This window comes from Pogoniulus pusillus, chromosome 22 (assembly GCF_015220805.1).
Source record: "Pogoniulus pusillus isolate bPogPus1 chromosome 22, bPogPus1.pri, whole genome shotgun sequence".
Taxonomy (NCBI): domain Eukaryota; kingdom Metazoa; phylum Chordata; class Aves; order Piciformes; family Lybiidae; genus Pogoniulus; species Pogoniulus pusillus.
This window is the reverse complement of record NC_087285.1, coordinates 18,551,679-18,572,794: the sequence shown is the minus strand read 5'-3', so window position 1 is coordinate 18,572,794 and position 21,116 is coordinate 18,551,679. Positions and strand designations below refer to the sequence as shown.

Below are 21,116 nucleotides of genomic sequence, written 5' to 3'. Positions count from 1 at the left end.
TTACAAACAGCCCTAAGAAGGCAGCTCTTTTGGGCAGTGCTGTGGAATAGAGGTAAAGCAGGTTGCAAGCGGGGCAAGGGAGGGGATTCTCCCCCTTCACTCTGCTCTCCTGAGACCCCACCTGGAGTACTGTGTACAGCTCTGGAGCTCCCAGCACAAGAAGGACATGGAACTGTTAGATGGAGTCCAGAGGAGGCCACAAAGATGCTCAGAGGGCTGCAGCAGTTCTGCTATGAGGACAGACTACAAGACTTGGAGCTCTTCAGCCTGGAGAAGAGAAGGCTTTGAGGAGGCCTTGGAGTGGCCTTCCAGTATCTGAAGGGGGCTACTGGAGGGCTGGGGAGGGATTATTGACAAGGTCATGTTATGACAGCACAAGGGGTAATGGGTTTAAACTGGCAGAAGGGAGCATTAAATTGGATGTTAGGAAGTTCTTTACAGTGAGGGTGAGACACTGGCACAGGTTGCCCAGGGAGGTTGTGGATGTTCCTTCCCTGGGGGTATTCAAGCACAGGTTGGATGAGGTCTTGAGCAATCTGTTCTAATGGGAAGTGTCCCTGCCTATGGCAGGGGGTTGGAACTAGATGATCTTTGAGGTCTCTTCCAACCTAACCCATTCTGAGATACTGTGAAAGGGGTAAGGAAGAGAGAGAAGCTGAACAGAGCAGTAGTGCACAGAGTCTAAGGCACTGCTTACAAACCTTCCACAGCTTCAGGACCTTTCCTGAATTAACACAGGTGCAAGTTTCCAAACTTTTGGCCAAGGACTTCAGCAGTTACAGAACAGCCCTCCACTTGCCTAAACAAAACAGACCACTAAAGACAGAAAGTTGGACAGGTTTGTTCCCATGCTTGCTAGGAAGCTTTGCCATCAGTTTGCTAGAGAGCTGCAAACCAATGCTAAATACCCCATGGAGGTTTAGTGAGTGAGTGCCCAGGTTTACAGCAGCTCAGTGGCCAGAGAGTCATAGAAGCATAGAATCAGCCAGGTTGGAAGAGACCTCCAAGATCAGCCAGTCCAACCTAGCACCTAGCCCTATCCATTCAACCAGACCATGGCACTAAGTGCCTCATCCAGGCTTTTCTTGAACACCTCCAGGGATGGTGCCCTCACCACCTCCCTGGGCAGCCCATTCCATCAGAGTTTGGCTGAAGAGAGTCTGCTCCTCAGTTGAAAAATGTTTCCAAGGTGCTTCCCAGTGCTATGAGAACTAGCAATGGGCTTGTGAACCTTCTGCTGTAAGCTTCATACCAAAAGGAGGGTTTCTTTTCCTCACTCTTCAATCATTTTCCTTTCTCTCTCTCTTTTTGTTTGCTTGGTGGTTGTTATTGTTGGCCCTTAGGGAAAAATTCCTTCTGAGCCAGAACAAAACACTGAGTGGATTATGATTTTTTTTTTGTCATCAGAAACAGAAAGGATTTTTAGCTACTAAATTTCTTCTCTTCCCTCATATTTCATCTCCTTCATTTCCCCGTGTGAGCCTTTGCTGGAGAGAACCACCAGGGCCGTGCACGTGTTTTACCTCCTTTCATTCCATACACAATCCTGTTTGGAGTTATTCAGTGCCTGCCTGGAGGTGAAGGGGCGTGGGGTGAATTTGAGGAAACCCTTTCATCTCCCAGTGAAAATCCTTGAATTGGATTTTTCCTCATGCTTGGCATCTCGGGGGATTACAGAACGATAATGTGGTCGTAGTGATTCCGTTTGAGAATGCAGCACGTCAGATTTGGCAGGGAGTTTTGATGTCTGAATAAGCCAACAGAAAGCCAATATCAGAGCTGCTAGTGGAGTTCCAGCTTCATCTACCAGGTCCAGAATATCACAGTATCACAGTATCATCAGGGTTGGAAGAGACCTCATAGATCACCAAGTCCAACCCTTTACCACAGAGCTCAAGGCTAGACCATGGCACCAAGTGCCACGTCCAGTCCTGCCTTGAACAGCTCCAGGGACGGCGACTCCACCACCTCCCCGGGCAGCCCATTCCAGTGTCCAATGACTCTCTCAGTGAAGAACTTTCTCCTCACCTCCAGCCTAAATTTCCCCTGGTGCAGCCTGAGGCTGTGTCCTCTCATTCTGGTGCTGGCCACCTGAGAGAAGAGAGCAACCTCCTCCTGGCCACAACCACCCCTCAGGTAGTTGTAGACAGCAATAAGGTCTGCCCTGAGCCTCCTCTTCTCCAGGCTAACCAATCCCAGCTCCCTCAGCCTCTCCTCGTAGGGCTGTGCTCAAGGCCTCTCCCCAGCCTCGTTGCCCTTCTCTGGACACGCTCAAGCATCTCAATGTCCCTCCTAAACTGGGGGGCCCAGAACTGAACACAATACTCAAGGTGTGGTCTAAGCAGTGCAGAGTACAGGGGCAGAATGACCTCCCTGCTCCTGCTGGCCACACCATTCCTGATGCAGGCCAGGATGCTATTGGCTCTCTTGGCCACCTGGGCACACTGCTGGCTCATGTTCAGGTGGATATCAGTCAGCACCCCCAGTTCCCTCTCTGTCTGGCTGCTCTCAGCCACTCTGACCCCAGCCTGTATCTCTGCATGGGGTTGCTGTGGCCAAAGTGCAGCACCCTGCACTTGGAGCTATTGAATGCCATCCCCTTGGACTCTGCCCATCTGTCCAGGTGGTCAAGGTCCCACTGCAGAGCCCTTCTGCCCTCCAACTCAATCACATCTGCCCCCAGCTTAGTGTCATCTGCAAACTTGCTGATGACTGACTCCATGCCCTTGAAGCAAAAAATTCAATGAAGGCTCAGTTATGAGGGTCCTGCAAGGTGCTGACATTCTGGTCCTGATGTAGCAAGGCACACTCAAGTTGCTACTCCTCTGTGACCACTCAAACATGGGTTTATTTTTAACCATTTTAAGTGAACTGATGGAGAGGGAATCAGAAAACTCTGTTTATACAGTCCTCAGCTGTGCTCCTGCTCAGCCAGTGCTGCTCCTGCTCTCTGTGTTAGTCTGTGCTGCTGCTCACTCTGCTCAGCCAGTGCTGCTGCTCTCTGTGTTAGTCTGTGCTGCTGCTCACTCTGCTCGGCCAGTGCTGCTCCTGCTCTCTGTGTTAGTCTGTGCTGCTGCTCACTCTGCTCAGCCAGTGCTGCTGCTGCTCTCTGTGTTAGTCTGTGCTGCTGCTCACTCTGCTCAGCCAGTGCTGCTGCTCTCTGTGTTAGTCTGTGCTGCTGCTCACTCTGCTCGGCCAGTGCTGCTCCTGCTCTCTGTGTTAGTCTGTGCTGCTGCTCACTCTGCTCAGCCAGTGCTGCTGCTCTCTGTGTTAGTCTGTGCTGCTGCTCACTCTGCTCGGCCAGTGCTGCTCCTGCTCTCTGTGTTAGTCTGTGCTGCTGCTCACTCTGCTCAGCCAGTGCTGCTGCTGCTCTCTGTGTTAGTCTGTGCTGCTGCTCACTCTGCTCAGCCAGTGCTGCTGCTCTCTGTGTTAGTCTGTGCTGCTGCTCACTCTGCTCGGCCAGTGCTGCTCCTGCTCTCTGTGTTAGTCTGTGCTGCTGCTCACTCTGCTCAGCCAGTGCTGCTGCTCTCTGTGTTAGTCTGTGCTGCTGCTCACTCTGCTCAGCCAGTGCTGCTCCTGCTCTCTGTGTTAGTCTGTGCTGCTGCTCACCCTGCTCAGCCAGTGCTGCTGCTGCTCTCTGTGTTAGTCTGTGCTGCTGCTCACCCTGCTCAGCCAGTGCTGCTGCTGCTCTCTGTGTTAGTCTGTGCTGCTGCTCACCCTGCTCAGCCAGTGCTGCTGCTCTCTGTGTTAGTCTGTACTGCTGCTCACTCTGCTCGGCCAGTGCTGCTCCTGCTCTCTGTGTTAGTCTGTGCTGCTGCTCACTCTGCTCAGCCAGTGCTGCTCCTGCTCTCTGTGTTAGTCTGTGCTGCTGCTCACTCTGCTCAGCCAGTGCTGCTGCTGCTCTCTGTGTTAGTCTGTGCTGCTGCTCACTCTGCTCAGCCAGTGCTGCTCCTGCTCTCTGTGTTAGTCTGTACTGCTGCTCACCCTGCTCAGCCAGTGCTGCTCCTGCTCTCTGTGTTAGTCTGTGCTGCTGCTCACCCTGCTCAGCCAGTGCTGCTGCTCTCTGTGTTAGTCTGTGCTGCTGCTTTCTGTGTTAGTCTGTGCTGCTGCTCACTCTGCTCAGCCAGTGCTGCTCCTGCTCTCTGTGTTAGTCTGTGCTGCTGCTCACTCTGCTCAGCCAGTGCTGCTGCTGCTCTCTGTGTTAGTCTGTACTGCTGCTCACCCTGCTCAGCCAGTGCTGCTCCTGCTCTCTGTGTTAGTCTGTGCTGCTGCTCACCCTGCTCAGCCAGTGCTGCTGCTCTCTGTGTTAGTCTGTGCTGCTGCTCACTCTGCTCAGCCAGTGCTGCTGCTGCTTTCTGTGTTAGTCTGTGCTGCTGCTCACCCTGCTCAGCCAGTGCTGCTGCTGCTTTCTGACTGCATGCATACAGCTCATGAAAGAAAATTTTGCTGCTGACAAGTTCAGAAGGAGCTGTCTGGAAGATTTCTTTGCTTCTCTGTCTGAAAGGTATCTGTCCAAAACAAACAAAAATCCTCCTGTACATTTGACTTGGAGTAGTTTTAAGCATGACAGGATACAGAGAAGTCTTAAATGAATCCTTAACTAAAGAAAAAGAAAGGAATAAAGAAAAAAAGCATTCCTTGCCATGTTTGAGCTGGTTTAATGACAGAAACTGAAACAGTTTGATGTTGCTGTTTCTCTTCCTGCTATACAGATAATTTTCACCCCTGTCAGTGCTGGGTTTTCATCTCCACCATGTTCTTTCAGCTTCCTTGCTTACCTCAGGGAGAAAAAAGTTAAGGAGTGCCTGTGGATGTGTCTGTAACACAGCCCTGTTGCTTGTGCTTCATGCCCAGGTGCTTAAGGATTGTCCCAGTGTTCTTTGTGTGATTCCTGAAAGAATGCATTTATTCTTTAGCACAGCTAGAGAAAACAAACTGGTGGTGGATGCTTTGATTCCTCTAGCAGGTTCCTCTTGCCTCCTCATGACAGGCAATCCTTAACCAGCTGCTTCTTTTGTGTTATGCAGAGGAGTTAATTCCTCCCTGGCACCCACAGAAATCCAGCAGTTTTCTTTGTATTCTATTTTTCTAGTTCTGAACAATTCCTTCCCAAGGATTCACTGTGGGTCACTGTATCTAGGTGTGCAGTAGCTCAGCAGAGGTAAGATAAGTCAAAGGACAAAAGCTCTATGTCTGTAAATCAAAGCTGAAGGAAGAGACAAGGTGCATGGATGGGGCTGAACACTGCAGATAGAAATAAACTTGTGATGTATTAAACTCAGTCACAAGAGGGGAAGGAAGAATCTATTTCTACCACAAGGCAGGAGTCCTCTGCTTGTGTTTATCAACATTTAAAACACATCTCTGCCTGTAATTTGCAGCATGTCAACTGAAATTCCTACCAATCACTCACTTTGTTGCTCTTAGTGCTGTTAATAATGTAATTTATTCAACTTAAGGGCTCCAACAGAAATATGTAACAAGGGAGATATGAAAACTGTTCTCTGGGAAGATGCAGTAAAAATTGGCTAATTATACATGAGCAGATTCATAAAATCACAGGCAGCAAAGGAAAGGCTTCCTGAGCTGGTTGCCTCACCTTGCTTGCAGGATTTCTACAGCAGGCTTGTCATGCTCTGGAGTGAGCTACTGATAGAGAGATACCCATTGAGTAGCTTGGAATGTCCCATGTCAGAGGGACACATGATGCATGTCAGCAGGTTACCACTCTGTCATTCTCTCCTCCAGGTGCCCTTAATTGCCTTCTTTCCAGCAGTGATGAGTTTTGTCCAGCTTAATCCCACTGGATGACAGCATGCATGGTCTGCAGGCTGAACATCACAGTGGCACTGCTGAGCTTTGTCTGTGTAATCTTCTCTGCTGCAGGAAACTCAGGGAATCACATTGGGTCACTTGTGTGTCATAGGAAGGACCTCAAAAGAATAGAGTAGAATCAAACAGGTTAAAGGAGACCTCCAAGCTGATCTAGTCCAACCTAGCACCCAGCCCTGTCCAGTAAACCAGACCATGGCACTAAGTGCCTCATCCACTCTTTACTTCAACACCTCCAGGCAAGGTGACTCCACCACCTCCCTGGGCAGCCCATTCCAATGCCAATCACTCTCTCTGACAACAACTTCCTCCTAACATCCAGCCTAGACCTCCCCTGCCACAATTTGGGACTGTGTCCCCTTGTTCTGTTGCTGCTTGCCTGGCAGAAGAGACCAACCCCACCTGGCTACAGCCTTCCTTTAGGTAGTTGCAGACAGCAATGAACTCTGCCCTGAGCCTCCTCTTCTGCAGGCTGCACACCCCCAGCTCCCTCAGCCTCTCCTCACAGGGCTGTGCTCCAGGCCCCTCCCCAGCCTTGCTGCCCTTCTCTGGACACCTTCCAGCACCTCAACATCTCTCTTGAATTGAAGAGCCCAGAATTGGACACAGCACTCAAGGTGTGGCCTGCCCAGTGCTGAGTACAGGTTTAGAGCCATGTGATTCTTAACATGTCTTGATACACAGCTAAGCATCTTCCTCATCTTCCTTTCTGCCCATTAAATATAGGGCTCATTACAGGCTCATTTTGTACTTGTGGACTCTCCAACATCTGGCTCTCAATATATTTCCCTAGTATTTATCCCAGCTGCTAACATCTGCTCTTCTGCCCTTTGTGTTCATTTAAAATGTGCTCTTCAGCCACCAAAGCAGCTCTGTGTGGAGCTGCTGTGGAGAGGCACTGGAGCTATGCTGCAGCCCCATGGTTTTCACTGAGCTTCAAAGCAGTCAGCACTTGGAGAGAGCTGAAGGAGAGTGAAGTTTTGCATCCTTAAGGATCTCTATATATGGACAATTACTGGAAGAAAATCAGCATTTTATGTGCTCCTTGGTTCATCTATCACTAGTAATTCATTCCCCAATGCATTAACTGACCTGAGTCTATCCCTATTGTGCAAGAGACAATCCTTCTTTCTCGCCTTCCCTTCCTTATAGTGTGTCAAGGACCTTAACTTGTTCTTATTGGATTTTTATTTTCCCTTGTTTAGAAACTGAGTGTTTAAGGGCCAGTTTTCCCAGCAGCAGAGCATATGCAGCAATAAACATCTTCTCCAGTTGATTAAGCACCATAGCTGAGTCGTTCAGCTTCCACAGAAGCTGTTTATTGTAAGTATCCTCCAACTCTAAGGACATCATTTTAATTACATTGCACGAGAAGGAGCAAAAACAATAAACCAGAACATTAGGAAAAATTAAAAGATATCATTTTCCTTCCCTGAGAGGAAGCTTTCAGTGAAGGTCAGAGCAGATAGTAGGTGTTTGTGTAGCTGGGAGATGCTCTTGAAAGCCCATTTCCCAGGCCATATTTATTTCCAGGGGCTGCAGAAGACATTAAGGATAGGATAGGCCATTGAGACTGATCTTCTGAGGCCAGACTGTGAAGCTATTTTGAATCATGCTGGTGATTGCAGAGAAACAAATTGGGGGAGCTCACTATTAGTCAGTGCAAATGACACGTTTCCAGCTTCACCAGTGAAGAGTCCAGCCTTGGCAGGGTGATTGTACTGGGAGTAGCTTGCTGAGATTTACTCGCTGTCTGCTCTGACAGATGTGAAAACATTGATTTCTATTACTGCTATTCTGAACCTTTTCCCCAGTGCCAGATATCACTCTGGGTATTTTGTCTTTCCCACCATTTGTTGGGGAGAGGTAGTGAATGACTTTAAATAAAAGAAGCTTTAGGACAACCATAGGAGGACACTTTGAGTACTGTGCCCAGTTCTGGGCTCCTCAGTTCAGGGGAGATGTTGAGGTACTGGAACCTGTCCAGAGCAGCTCTGCTATGAGGACAGACTGAAGGAGTTTGGGCTGTGAAGTCTGGAGAAGAGGAGGCTCCCAGGTGACCTTCTTGTGGCCTTCCAGGATCTGAAGGGGGACTACAAAACAGCTGGGGAGGGACTTTTTAGGCTCTGAGGGAGTGACAGGACTGATGGGAATGGAGCAAAGCTGGAGGTGGGGAGAGTCAGCCTGGAAGTGAGGAGGAAGCTGTTCAGCATGAGAGTGGTGAGAGGCTGGAATGGGTTGCCCAGGGAGGTGTTTGAGGCCCCATGGCTGGAGGTGTTTGAGGCCAGGCTGGCTGAGGCTGTGGGCAGCCTGCTCTAGGGTAGGGTCTCCCTGGGCATTGCAGGGGGTTTGGAACTGGCTGCTCCTTGTGGTCCCTTCCAACCTTGACTGATTCCATGATTCTACTCTATGAAATCTGGGTTGTGTTAACCAGGTATAATACTAGCTTCTCACACCACAATTCCTGCCTCTCTCCCTTCCCTTCCTGCCTGGTGTGCTCTAAACTGAATCAACCCTGACAATTTTTGTGGGGATTTTGAAGGTTATTGACACTGTGGCCCTGCAGGGCTGACATGCTTGAGGTGAAACAAAAGATCCAGTTTGGTATAATGTTCTTTTGAACAGGGATTTTTACCTATCTGACATGAATGACTGGGATGAACATCAGATAGGCAGCGAGGCTCAGTGTGTCATAGAATCAACCAGGTTGGAAGAGACATCCAAGCTCATCCAGTCCAACCTAGCACCCAGCCCTGGCCAATCAACTAGACCATGGCACTAAGTGCCTCATCCAGTGTCAAGAAGTGTCAGCCAGCAGTGCCTGTTCCCCTGCCCAGGCTATGAGAAACACCTTGTTCTGCCCTCCACCTCCCCACTGCATATTGATTCATACCTTCCTTACCTGCTTTCATACCAAAGCACTTCTGCAAACCCACACAAATAAACACCACTACATTTTCACCCCCCTTTATTGCAAATGTGGGTCAGTACAAAGCTGAATTTGCTTTTCCTGAGAGAGGGCATTCCAAAAGTGAGAATCTGCTGGGGGTGGAGGGAGGGCTGTGATCATCTCTTTGCTGCAAGTTCAGTCATAATTTGCTTATACTGCCCCTCTTATCAGAGCTACACTGTTTTCAGTGTATGCTGCTGCCAAGAACAGTGCTCTAGTACTTAATAATAGGTTGGGTTTTTTTTTCATAGCCTCTATCTCTGGAAATACTCCAGTTTATAACCAGTTTTAACAGCAAATGATCTGCTCTGCACAGTCACCTGATAGAAGTTCTCATAAGCTACTCTTTTTTTTCCCCCCTTCTTTTATTTTCTCCTCCCTCCCTCTCTCTTCAGCAATCTCTCTCTGGAAGAGTTAAATCCTTCTCATCTTTTTAAAGCCAAGGTCAAAGCTAGTGAAGGATGCTGTGGGACACCTGATGTGTCAGACATATGACACAGTGCTTTGAGACAAAGCAATAAAGTGGTGTAGGAAGGGACCGCAGCAAAGTGACAGCGTCACGGTGGTGAAGAAACAAAAGATGATGTTTGCATTGCAGTTCAGGCTCCAGCTAGCTGGCAAGGAAATGGAGAAGAGATGAAGGTTGTTTCTATCTCATTTTACTGCCCTTATTTATGTCTCTTAGTGTGGAGAGTTTAAACAGGTATGATTTGTGTCTGTCCTTCGGCCAGACATGCCCAAAAGGCAAGGAAATCTTTGCAGAAGTGAATACACAGAGAAGGAGCTCAGCAGTTGCTAGTAAATATGTGACCAGTGGTTCACATCTGGAGTTCCCACCTGTCCTGTAGTGTGGAGGATGTCACAGGCTCACAGGATGTCAGGGGTTGGAAGGGACCCAAATTGATCACCAAGTCCAACCCCCCTGCCAGAGCAGGACCATACAACCTAGCTCATGTCACACAGGAACACATCCAGACAGGCCTTGAAAGGCTCCAGAGAAGGAGACTCCACAACCTCTCTGGGGAGCCTGTTCCAGTGCTCTGGGACCCTTACAGTCAAGAAGTTCCCCCTTGTGTTGAGGTGGAACCTCCTGTGCTGCAGCTTCCACCCATTGCTCCTTGTCCTATCCCAGGGAGCAGTGAGCAGAGCCTGTCCCCCCTCTCCTGGCCCCCAGACCTCTGATGTTTATAAGCATTGATGAAATCCCCTCTCAGTCTTCTCTTCTCCAGAATAAGCAGCCCCAGGTCCCTCAGCCTCTCCTCATCAGGCAGTGATCCAATCCCTTAATCATCCTTGTAGCCCTCTGCTGGACCCTTTCCAGCAGATCCCTGTCATTCTTAACCTGGGGAGCCCAAAACTGAACGCAGTACTCAAGATGAGGTCTCACCAGGGCCTTTGGTACTGATTGTCCCTTACAGAATAGCAGATGGCTGCAGGCTCCTGATAAAGTGCAGAGTATCATTCCAATCTGTAATAGGAGAACAGCAATGCCAGGGTCTCAAGAAAGCACGAGGCATCCTGAAGTGAAACTTGGCAAATAAGCTTTGGTCTTGTATTCCCCAGAAGGAGATTCTTGAGATTGCTCCTGAAAGAGGGGGGATGGCTGTGTTGGTGAGCACTAACCTGTCATGAGGGAGCTGAGCTGAGAGATGATTGATGTGCTAAAGATAAATGCAATATTATCTAAGGAAAGATCTGCAGTGCCTATGGGAGTTTATGGGCAGTGTAGTACCTGGCTTGGAAAATTGCCTTCTCTCTAGTTATTAAGGTGTGGATTTTTTTTGAGCTGAGATTTGCTTTGGTTTAGGACCTTCATTTCAAATTGAAGGTGTGGAAATTCATTCTAAGCAGGAACAGGAATAGGCCCTTTAACGATGCAAACTTGTGTAACATTAACCTTTGTCATGACTTTGTGAGGGTCTCAGACCTCATACCAGGCTGGATGGGTGGGCAGAGGCCAATGGGATGAGATTTAAGAAGGCCAAGGGCAGGGTTCTGCACTTTGGCCACAGCAACCCCAAGCAGCGCTGCAGGCTGGGGACAGTGGCTGAGAGCAGCCAGGAAGAAGGGGACCCAAGGATGCTGGTAGAGAGTAGCTGAATGTGAGCCAGCAGTGTGGCCAGGTGGGCAGCAGAGCCAATGACATCCTGGCCTGGATCAGGAACAGTGTGGCCAGCAGGACAAGGGAGAATCAACCAGGTTGGAAGAGACCTCCAAGACCTCCAAGATCATCCAGGCCAACCTAGCACCCAGCCCTATCCAGTCAACTAGACCATGGCACTAAGTGCCTCATCCAGGCTTTGCTTCAACACCTTCAGGGACAGTGACTCCACCACCTCCCTGGGCAGCCCATTCCAATGCCAATCACTCTCTCTGCCAAAAACTCCCTCCGAACATCCAGCCTAGACCTCCCCTGCCACAATTTGGGACTGTGCCCCCTTGTTCTATTGCTGCTTGCCTGGCAGAAGAGCCCAACCCCACCTGGCTACAGCCTCCCTTCAGGTAGTTGTAGACAGCTATAAGGTCTGCCCTGAGCCTCCTCTTCTGCAGGCTGCACACCCCCAGCTCCCTCATCCTCTCCTCAGAGGGTTTGTGTTCCAGGCCCTTCACCAATCTATCCAGATGAAAGCATTGGCACTTATTTTTCAGGCTTTGTGATGGGTGTATGTTCAGATCAGGCTGAAAAGCTGCTGATTGATGTTATCAAAAGCATGACATTTAATTAACTCAACAAGACGTTGAGCCTAATGATAACACATTTTGATTCACCACAGGCAGCAATGAGCTCTCCTGAGCAATTCCAAAGGTGGGAAGGAGGAGGAAACCTGCAGTGCACGCAAGCATACTTCTTGCTGAAGAAAGGCAATGAGTAGAGAGCCAATTGTGTCGTTGATCCCCAGCTCACACTGGACAGACATTTGAGTTCAGGATATCTTCTATCAGGTATTTTTAACAGCATTCATTTGACTCTGTAAGGGGTAACAAAGAAATGCTTTGGTTTCATCCCCTTGAGTCAGAACTGGTCAGTGAAACGATGCTGGTTTGACAACCCAAACCCATTGCAAGCAGTTTAGCAAACTGGACCATCCAATGATTTTCTTGCAATTTGAAAGGGAAATTTCTGCTGTGTCATGCAGCTGATTGATTAAAAGAAAATATCCAGAAGAAGTAATACAAATATGGGAGGAGGAGGAGGAGGGGATTGGACTTCTGCTGTGCTGCTGTTTCTGGGTCTGCTAGCCTGGAACTGATTAGTCAGGTAGCAGCATGAAATTCTCTTCTGCATGATGTTGATGTAAATTTAAATGCTTTTCAAAGACATCTTAGTTAGGTTAAATAAATAAATAAAGCAGAACTAGGGAAAAATCAGGGCTGTGCTTAAGGATCCTCAACATACCTCACCAAGATGCTTCTGCATCTCAGAAATGCAATGAAAGCAGGCCACTGGATCTTTAACCCTCTCAGCACTGAAGTTCATTGACTTTGCCAGCCTGAATGTAAGACATGGCAATTTGTTCTGTGTGCAACCTGCCCAGAAGGGTAAGGTAGAGAAGCTCCCAAGTGTAAAGGAAGCTTTGTGAAGGTGGCTTTGATGATTCACCCTTCATGGCAGGAACAGGAAAAGAGGAAGCTCTGAGGTGACCTTTTTGTGGCCTTCCAGGATCTGAAGGGGGCTTGCAAAAAAGCTGGGGAGGAACTTTTTCAGCTATAAGTGAGTAACAGGACTAGGGGGAATGGAGCAAAGCTGGAGGTGGGGAGATTCAGACTGGACGTGGGGAGATTCAGATGACCTGAGGAGGAAGCTGCTCAGCATGAGAGTGGTGAGAGGCTGGAGTGGGTTGCCCAGGGAGATGGTTGAGGTCCCATGCCTGGAGGTGTTTAAGGACAGGCTGGATGAGCCTCTGGGCACTCTGATCTAGGGTGAGGTGTCCCTGGGCATGGCATGGGGTTTGGAACTGGCTGCTCCTTGTGGTCCCTTCCAACCCTGACTATGATGCTGTGACATCTGGGAAAGGAGCTCAGGAGGATTGGTTTTGCCAAGATTTGCCCACATTCCTTACAGAAGGAAGATCCCCACAGGCAAACAGTGACAGTGACATCCAATCCTAATTCTTTCTTCATGCCGTACTGCAGACCTGTGGGGACAAGAGGTGAATAATCTCCTTAGCACCCAAGAACAAAAGAAATGATTTCCTGAATTCTGGAGATCAAAATCAAATAATCAGACCAGTGAAGAAACTGGACCTGAGGACTGCTAGGGAATGGTACTGAAGATTTTTGCTGTCCATGGTGTTGAGTGCTGCCTAACATATGTTGTGTGTCGTTCAAAGACTACAGGCAGGAAGGAAGCTTGTGGCTTAAGTACATTCCAGATAGAGGATGGCAGAGGAGAAGTGGTCCAAGAGCCTTAAGGCAGCTGGGGGAAGAGATTGGGAGGAGTAGGACAAGCAATGTTGTGCCTTTCAGGTGTGCTTTATGGCAATCAATTTGTCCACGTCCTTTGAGATTCAGGTCTGGCAACATTTCCTTGACTAAACTCAACCTCCTTGGGTTTCTATTGACATCAATTAGAAGTGACTTCAGATTTAAGGTGGGGCCTTGGGCTGTCAGTCAGGACATTGTGGTCCCACCTCATGAATGTCTACTGAGTGTGAAAGGTTGGAGGATAAAGAGTGCCACTGTGGGACCTAACCCTTAGCATGGGCTTCGTCATGTGGGGTAGATGATGACTTATTGCCCTCTCCAGGGAGTTTATCTGCATAGTAACAGGCAAAGGAGGACTGCAGTGTTCTTGCAGCAAGACCATCCTCACAGATGTACTGCCAGGGCTACACTGCCGTGGCAAAAGCATGCATATTAAGGAGGGTTGTGTGTGCCTGAGGAAAGGGACCAACCACCACGTCCCGGCACTTGTGAAACGAGCTGAGGGATCAGGAACAATGGAGCCAAAGTCCCTTCTCTGAAGATGTATGAGGGGGCGTTGGGTGCTTGCAATCTTCTTGTCTTGGTGGGGGTGGGTGGGGGTTTGCTCTTCCTTTTTTTCCCTAGCACGCAAGTGAGGGAGGGGGCGGGGAGGGGAGGGAGGTAGCAGCTCCGCTGCCGTGCTGGGTGCCAGGCTTGCTGCTGCAGTACCGTACTCAATATTCTGATCACCTTGCGAGTCAAGGAGCCTCGTGGAGCCTGCAGTGGTGTCAGAGTGAAAAACGAGCAACGCCACCACGCTCGGCCAGGCGGTGGCTGCCTGCCCGCACCGAGAGCTGCTCTGCAGCATCTTGCTCGGATAGAAACCCCCTTGGAATGAAGTGCTGGGCTGGGGGCTTGCTTTTTGTTCTGGTACGTGCACGCAAGACTCTTTCTCGTCTTCTGTCAATAAGAGGCTTCACTGCAGTGGTTCACAATACCGACGGCTTGAACTCCTTCTCTGAGGGTCTTGGATTCCTCCCACAACTTGTCAGGCACTGGTGACGATGCAGAGAGGAGTGGGCTCCGTTGAACGTGGGTGTGGAGGGGTTTTCTTCTCCCTGTTTTTGCTCTTTTCCATGGCGAGGCAGCTTCCCGCAGTGAAAGGCAGCAGGAATGCGTCGTGGCTTGTGTGCCTGCGTGTCCATGGGCATGTGTCGAGGGAGGAGCAGGTGTTTCAGTGGGGACATACTGCAGTGGTGGGAGCAGCACAGGCCCCTGGATACCACTAACCCAAATGCATTGTCTTTTATTGTATTTATTGGTCGTGGCAAAGGCATTGCCTAGGCAACCATGATGCTTCTCCACTCTTGACTGGTGCATTCTGCGTCATCTGGGTGGGACACAGCGAAGCAGGAGAAGGGGCAAGATAAGTGTAGCTTGGCTGGAGTCATTCAGAGACTGATAATGCTAGCTAGAGACAACTGGACGTGCTGCTGTGCCCAGCTGCTCAGGCAAGGTCTGTGGCAACCCCTCACTGTTGCAGGGCAGGTCTTCGCTCGTGGCTTGGCTGAGGTGCTTTGGTTGCAGCCAGCTGGTCCCCCTGGCATTTTGGTCGTGACTGCTAATCTCTGCAGTGCTAACACACATCATTCTTCCCTTGCAGCAGCTTCTACACTGCCAAGATGACTTTGTGCCATCTCCAGGGAGAGAGATAGAGGGAGTGACTGGTTGCCTATTAGGTTATGCGTTCCGTTACTAGCGCCTTTGCTCCTGGCACAGATTAGTTAGAGTTAAAAGTCATTCCTTCCCTCACAGTTGGAGAACTGCCTAGTTATGAAGGTAAATTCAGGCCTGGCCCACAAATAAATTAACCCAACCACTCAGCCAGCCCTGGCAAACAAGAAAGTAAAGCCCTGCTAGTGGTGCATTAACACCAGTACGACCACCATACACTTAAACTCTTTTGGGTGCTGAGGTTAGGATAAGATTCCTTTTGTGTTCACTGGGAGAGAAGACAGCCTGAATAAAAACGCTTTGCACTGGGGCTAGATGAGTGCAAGAGTGTCTGTTTGCACAAGGCAGATATTGCAGACACTGCAACATCTGCAAGCTTCTGATGAGAGCTGCTTGAAAGTAAGAAATAACAACCCAGCAGTCAGGATGTGTGTCTGTCGTTTAGAGAAGAAAGGAGGGAAGAGGTATTATTTTCTCTAGGTATTCTTTTTAGCAGCAAGTGCCTGGAAATCATGCTGCAAATGAGTTTGTTACAGCTGGCTCAGGCTAATGGGACTGTGACAACGACTGGTCATGAGCACAGGAGTCGTTGCACTGACAGATACAGCTAACGACTTAAAGTTGTTAACCATTCCTCTCTCAGGATAAAACGCACAACGAAAGGCAGTGGAGAAGTTTTACTGTGCAGGTCACAGCCAAATGAGCATTCTGGCAAAAAGCATCTGAAATGTGCCACAATGTGGAATTGCTCTCGTGGGGGAGTTCTGAAAGTCTCATTCAGATGCATTTCTTCTTACAAAATTCCCTTGGGTCCAAACACAGAACTGAATCGTTTTGAATTCTTAAGGCTTTTGCACAGCAATTCCCTGTGATTCTTTCGTCTACCTTTTTCTCTTTCCTTTTTTTCTCCTCCTCTCTTTTTTTTCTTCTTCTTCTTTGGTTTATGGTGTTGGTTTGGTTGGTTTTTTTTGTTCTTCTTGGGTTTGTTTTTCTTTTTTTCTTTTCCCTCTCCTCTCCTCTTTTCCCTTTCCTCCCCTCTCCTCTCCCCTTTCCCCTCTCCTTTCCCCTTTTCCCTCTCCTCTCCCCTTTTCCTTCTCCTCTCCCCTTTTCCCTCTCCTCTCCCCTTTTCCCTCTCCTCTCCCCTTTTCCCTCTCCTCTCCCCTTTTCCCTCTCCTCTCCCCTTTTCCCTCTCCTCTCCCCTTTTCTCTCTCCCCTTTTCTCTCTCCTCTCCCCTTTTCTCTCTCCTCTCCCCTTTTCTCTCTCCTCTCCCCTTTTCTCTCTCCTCTCCCCTTTTCTCTCTCCTCTCCCCTTTTCTCTCTCCTCTCCCCTTTTCTCTCTCCTCTCCCCTTTTCTCTCTCCTCTCCCCTTTTCTCTCTCCTCTCCCCTTTTCTCTCTCCTCTCCCCTTTCTCCTCTCCCCTTTCTCCTCTCCCCTTTCTCCTCTCCCCTTTCTCCTCTCTCCTCTCTCCTCTCTCCTCTCTCCTCTCCCCTCCCTCTCCTCCCCTCCTTCTCCTCCCATTTGCTTGCAAGAAGAGAGAGCTTGCATTGTCATTTTCATGGTTATACGAAACGTTTATGCACCCAAGGAGGTTGGGAGTGAGGCAGGAGCTCCTGCATCTGTGCCAGAGTCAGTGGCAGGTTTGCCACTGACCCAGAATGTCAGTGGGGAGGGCTGGCACTGAGCACACAGCACAAGAGGATTCTGTCACACCAGAATTTGTTGTGATGAGAATTGTATGAACACAGTAGACCCTGAGGGTGGAAAAGGCTGCAAGTGGAGGAATGCCAGGCAGGCATCATTTTCTCAGGTGGATGGAAGCATGTCCTCCACAGATGGTTAACAATGATGGCCAATTTTCTGACCCTAAGTTTGGGGTTGGAATTAGATGATCTTTGAGGCCCCTTCCAACCTAAATGTTTCTATGATATGACTCTGATGTTTGGCTTAAGGCCAAATAGTGATTTGTAGCTATTGTGAAGTGTAGTCTCCCTCTCTCCATCCATGCTCATACATGGGAAGAGAACAGTGTTCTGAGGATGTCCTGCTCCCTCTTGAGCTGTCCAGCACAAAGTTAGAAACATAATTCCTTTCTAGATTTCTTTTTCTTCTGTATTTTAATCTCCCCTCACGGCAAATGAGTGAAGTGAACCGGAGAGACAAGTCCAAGTTAGTAACAGGCTTCAAGCATGCCCACAGGCAGTAAACACTCGAGGGGGCTGGGGGAGGGAATGTCAGTCAGTGGATTCAGCAGCCCAGCTACCAAGGTGAAGTTTCCCTCCTGAATGCAAACAGGTTGTGTGTGAGACCAGACCCTCTCCCATTTTTGGAGTCTTCAGTCTTGCTCTAGCCTTGCTTCTTACCCTTTTGCTTCACTGTGCTGTGGGGCTGATGAGAGGGAAATAAAGCTCATGAGGAATGTAACTGCCAGAGACTTTGAGAAGACTACCCCAACACTTCCTACTCCAACCCCCTGTAAAGACAAATCATCTTCTGAGTTATGTGACTTGTATTTAATATGCAAGTGCAGACTGTAGCCTCATCTCCATCCCCTTGACACCTCTCCATCAATGAAAGGAGGGGACATGGCTGATCTAAGGAGTTAAATAGATGTCTTCTTGCATAAGTGAGCAGAAAGCTGAAAGGCAATGTCCAGGCCAGTCTGGTTGTCAAAAAGCTGGTTTGGAGCAGCAGAAATCACAACAGCTTGATAACCCAGGATGATGGGCAGAAGGATGGGAAGGGTGTAATAATGACCCAAGCAGCACTGTAGAACTCCTTTCCCATTCAAACAGCCTTTAAAAAGCATTGCATGTTGTTGTATCAGGCACTTCACCTCCAACTGATTCCCTGCTTCAACCCTGACTCCTCAGAAGTTCAGAGAATTGGTGGTTCTGGCATGATTCTGCTGATGGGGAAATCCTCTAGGCTTGCAAAGTGGAGTGTCTGGCTCATTTCTGAACCACCCCATGACAGAACATAGATCATTAAAGGAGGAAGGTGGCTTCAGAGGGCTTTGAAAGGGTTGTAGATGTGCTGTCCTGACAAAAAGAAGAGACACACTCCAGAAACCAGTCTGGGTGGGAAAAACAGCACCAGTGTTTAACAGCGTTGCTTTTAGGAGCTGCTGATCAGATGCAGGCATGTGCTATTGGAGCAACCTGCATCCTAGCTGTGGTACTGCTTTGTTCTGCTTTTCCCTTGAAAGAGCAGGCAGGCACCAGGCTGCTCTCAGGCTGCCGTGGGCTGGCATGGTACAGCTGCAGCACATCCGTGCGGCTGACTGCAGGGAGCTGCGCTTCCAAATCTACCCATTGAACCACCGCGGCTGCTGCCACCGTGACCAACAGCAGCAGTGCAGGCTGGCTGGGAGCTGGGGAGGCTTCTGGGACAGAAGCTGCCCCGATTGGAATGGTTCATGCCTGAATAATGTCCTTTCACTTCCAGAGAGAGCCAGCGTGACAGGCGCCTGCCCTATCTGTTCTGACAGGGAACCTCTACCTCAGCTGTGCAAGGGAATTGGGGCAGATTGGGGGCTCTGGTTTCATTCCCAATGTGACAGGGCTCTGTAAATAAATAATCCCCATCTACATCATTAGCTCTCTTTTTCTGGGAAGTCATCACACAGATCAGGCTGATGTCAAGGGGGAGGACAGGCTCTGCTCACTTGCTCCCTGGGATAGGACAAGGAGCAATGGATGGAAGCTGCAGCACAGGAGGATGAGGCAGCAGTGTGCCCAGGTGGCCAAGAGAGCCAATGGCATCCTGGCCTGGATCAGGAGCAGTGTGGCCAGTAGGACAAGGGAGGTTATTCTGCCCCTGTACTCACCACTGGTCAGGCCACACCTTGAGTGCTGTGTCCAGTTCTGGGCTCCTCAATTCAAGAGTGATGTTGAGGGGGGGGGGGGCAGGCTCTGCTCACTGCTCCCTGGGGTAGGACAAGGAGCAATGGATGGAAGCTGCAGCACAGGAGGTTCCACCTCAACACAAGGGGGATCTTCTTCACTGTAAGGGTCACAGAGCACTGGCACAGGCTCCCCAGAGAGATTGTGGAATCTCCTTCTCTGGAGCCTTTCCAGGCCTGTCTGGATGTGTTCCTGTGTGACCTGAGCTAGATTGTATGGTCCTGCTGTGGCAGGGGGGGTTGGACTCGATCTCTTTGTCTCCCTCCCAACCCCTCACATCCTGTGAGCCTGTGATGCAAGGGATGCTGCACTTGGAATTCATGCACCTGCAGCTGGGTGGGCGCTCGGAGAAGGGGCATGACTCTGGGTGCTCTTGAAGATGACAGATTTCCTTCTGAGGAAGATTTAGTGCTTGTATCGTTTTCACCAGCAAAATACCATAAGTGGCAGTCTTCCAGTGGTGGTTGAAAGTGTGAACTCTCATGCAAACTGATTCTTTTGCATGCAGTCATCTGGGAACTGGGCCTTTGATTTTCATTTATTATTCTCCCTGGCAGTGTGCTCAGTCAGTATGCAGATTTCCTTCTTCATTCAATTTTCAGTGGGCAGGAAGACTACAATTAGTTGTATTATCATCAGTGTGAATAAAAGGGAAACACTGAACTGGATCTTTATGAGCCTGCAGTTGCAGTGGGAAGACTCAGATTCATTACACACTAGTAGGGTACGAACAAAAGCTGCAGGCAGACTGAATTCAGCTCCTTGTCCTCTCCCTCCTTTCAGGACCTTTTTGTCTTTTGCTGTTATTTCAGACCTTCTCTCCCAAGTCAGGCTAGACAGGAAAATCACTGCATGGGACAGAACTGGATCTTGAAGAACTGACAAGGACAAATAAATAGCAGAGATGAAAGCTGGCTGGAGAAGCAGCCAAAAGGCATGCTGAGGAGAGACTACTGTGAGCAAGGCTTAAGTGTGTTCCAAAGTTGCCTCCTGTCTGAGCATAGCTGGTGTGGGACCTACACATTGAAGTACCCAGCTAAGAAGCTGCTTGTGCTGCAAGGCAAAAGCTAAGCACAAGAGGCAAGGGCATGCTCCTTTGTTTCACCAGCAGGATAATTATATTCATTTTACAAAGAGGATTGTTTTAGGGATGGGGTAGGGAAATACCTCTTCTTAGGAACTTGCTTTGCAGAGTTAGGGTTGAATTAGCTGTATTGAGAGGAGTACTAAGATCAGTGAAGTGAATAGAATAGAGTAGAGTAGAATAGAATAGAATAGAATAGAATCAACCAGACTGGAAGAGACCTCCAAGATCATCCAGACCAACCTAGCACCCAGCCCTAGCCAAGCAACCAGACCATGGCACTAAGTGCCTCAGCCAGGCTTTGCTTCAACACCTCCAGGGATGGTGACTCCATCACCTCCCTGGGCAGCCCATTCCATAGGGTTGGACTTGATGATCTATGAGGTCTCTTCCAACCTTGATGATACTGTGAATCCAATGCCAATCACTCTCTCTGCCAACAACTTCCTCCTAACATCCAGCTTAGACTTCCCCTGGCACAGCTTAAGGCTGTGTCTCCTTCTTCTGTTGCTTGTGCCTGGCAGAAGAGCCCAACCCCACCTGGCTGCAGCCTCCCTTCAGGTAGATGTAGCCAGCAATGAGGTCCCTCCTGAGCCTCCTCTTCTCCAGGCTTCAGGTTGTCCTCCCTTGCATGCTATTAAAGGTAATTTAGGTGTTAATGTCTTTGCTTCGCTCTGAGGCTGTTGGGATATTTAGGTCATACATTTGCACGCCCTAAGTGATTCTGACACCATTTTGGGTTAGGGTAAAAAATGTAATTTCCCTGATTTATAAGAAAAATGGGGATCTGGGAGCTGGCTGTGGTGTTGTGTTGTTCTGTGCTTATGTTGTCAAGCTGTTAATAACTCAGGGAGAAAAGAAAATTAAAGACAGACATTTTCTGTTGCCCTTATTCTGGAACATTATTAATTCATGAGGAAAAACTCATGTGGGAGAACCTGGTAATTTCTTCAACTTCCTATGTTGACATTTCTGTGGCTTACTAAGTCCTCTGGCAGCATCCTCCTATGACTCCTCATATTGTTGAGGATCCCCGAGGCGCAGATTAGCTGAGCCTCATCCCCTGTATGAGGCCACAGGGATGCAGCAGGACTTCACAGAAAGCACAGTAAAGCAAAGCCACTGCTCCATGAGCTGCTGAGCATGGGAGTCACACATCCTGCATGACTTCTTTGAAGACACTAGGAATAGCTGAGTGCAGTGTGCTCAGT

General features: G+C 49.1%; 1 long non-coding RNA gene across 4 annotated transcripts in view; it reads left to right on the top strand.

Annotated features, from left to right (window-relative positions):
• LOC135185344 (uncharacterized) overlaps positions 1 to 12,148 on the top strand; it is a 106,228-nt gene extending 94,080 nt beyond the window's left edge. For 2 of the 4 annotated variants that reach the window (XR_010306459.1, XR_010306456.1), the window contains 2 exons: positions 7,038 to 7,155; positions 11,557 to 12,148. This is a non-coding gene — a long non-coding RNA (uncharacterized LOC135185344). The remainder of the gene's footprint in view (positions 1 to 7,037; positions 7,156 to 11,556) is intronic. The other 2 variants (XR_010306457.1, XR_010306458.1) reach the window with 1 other exon arrangement.
• The last annotated feature ends 8,968 nt before the right edge of the window (positions 12,149 to 21,116 follow it).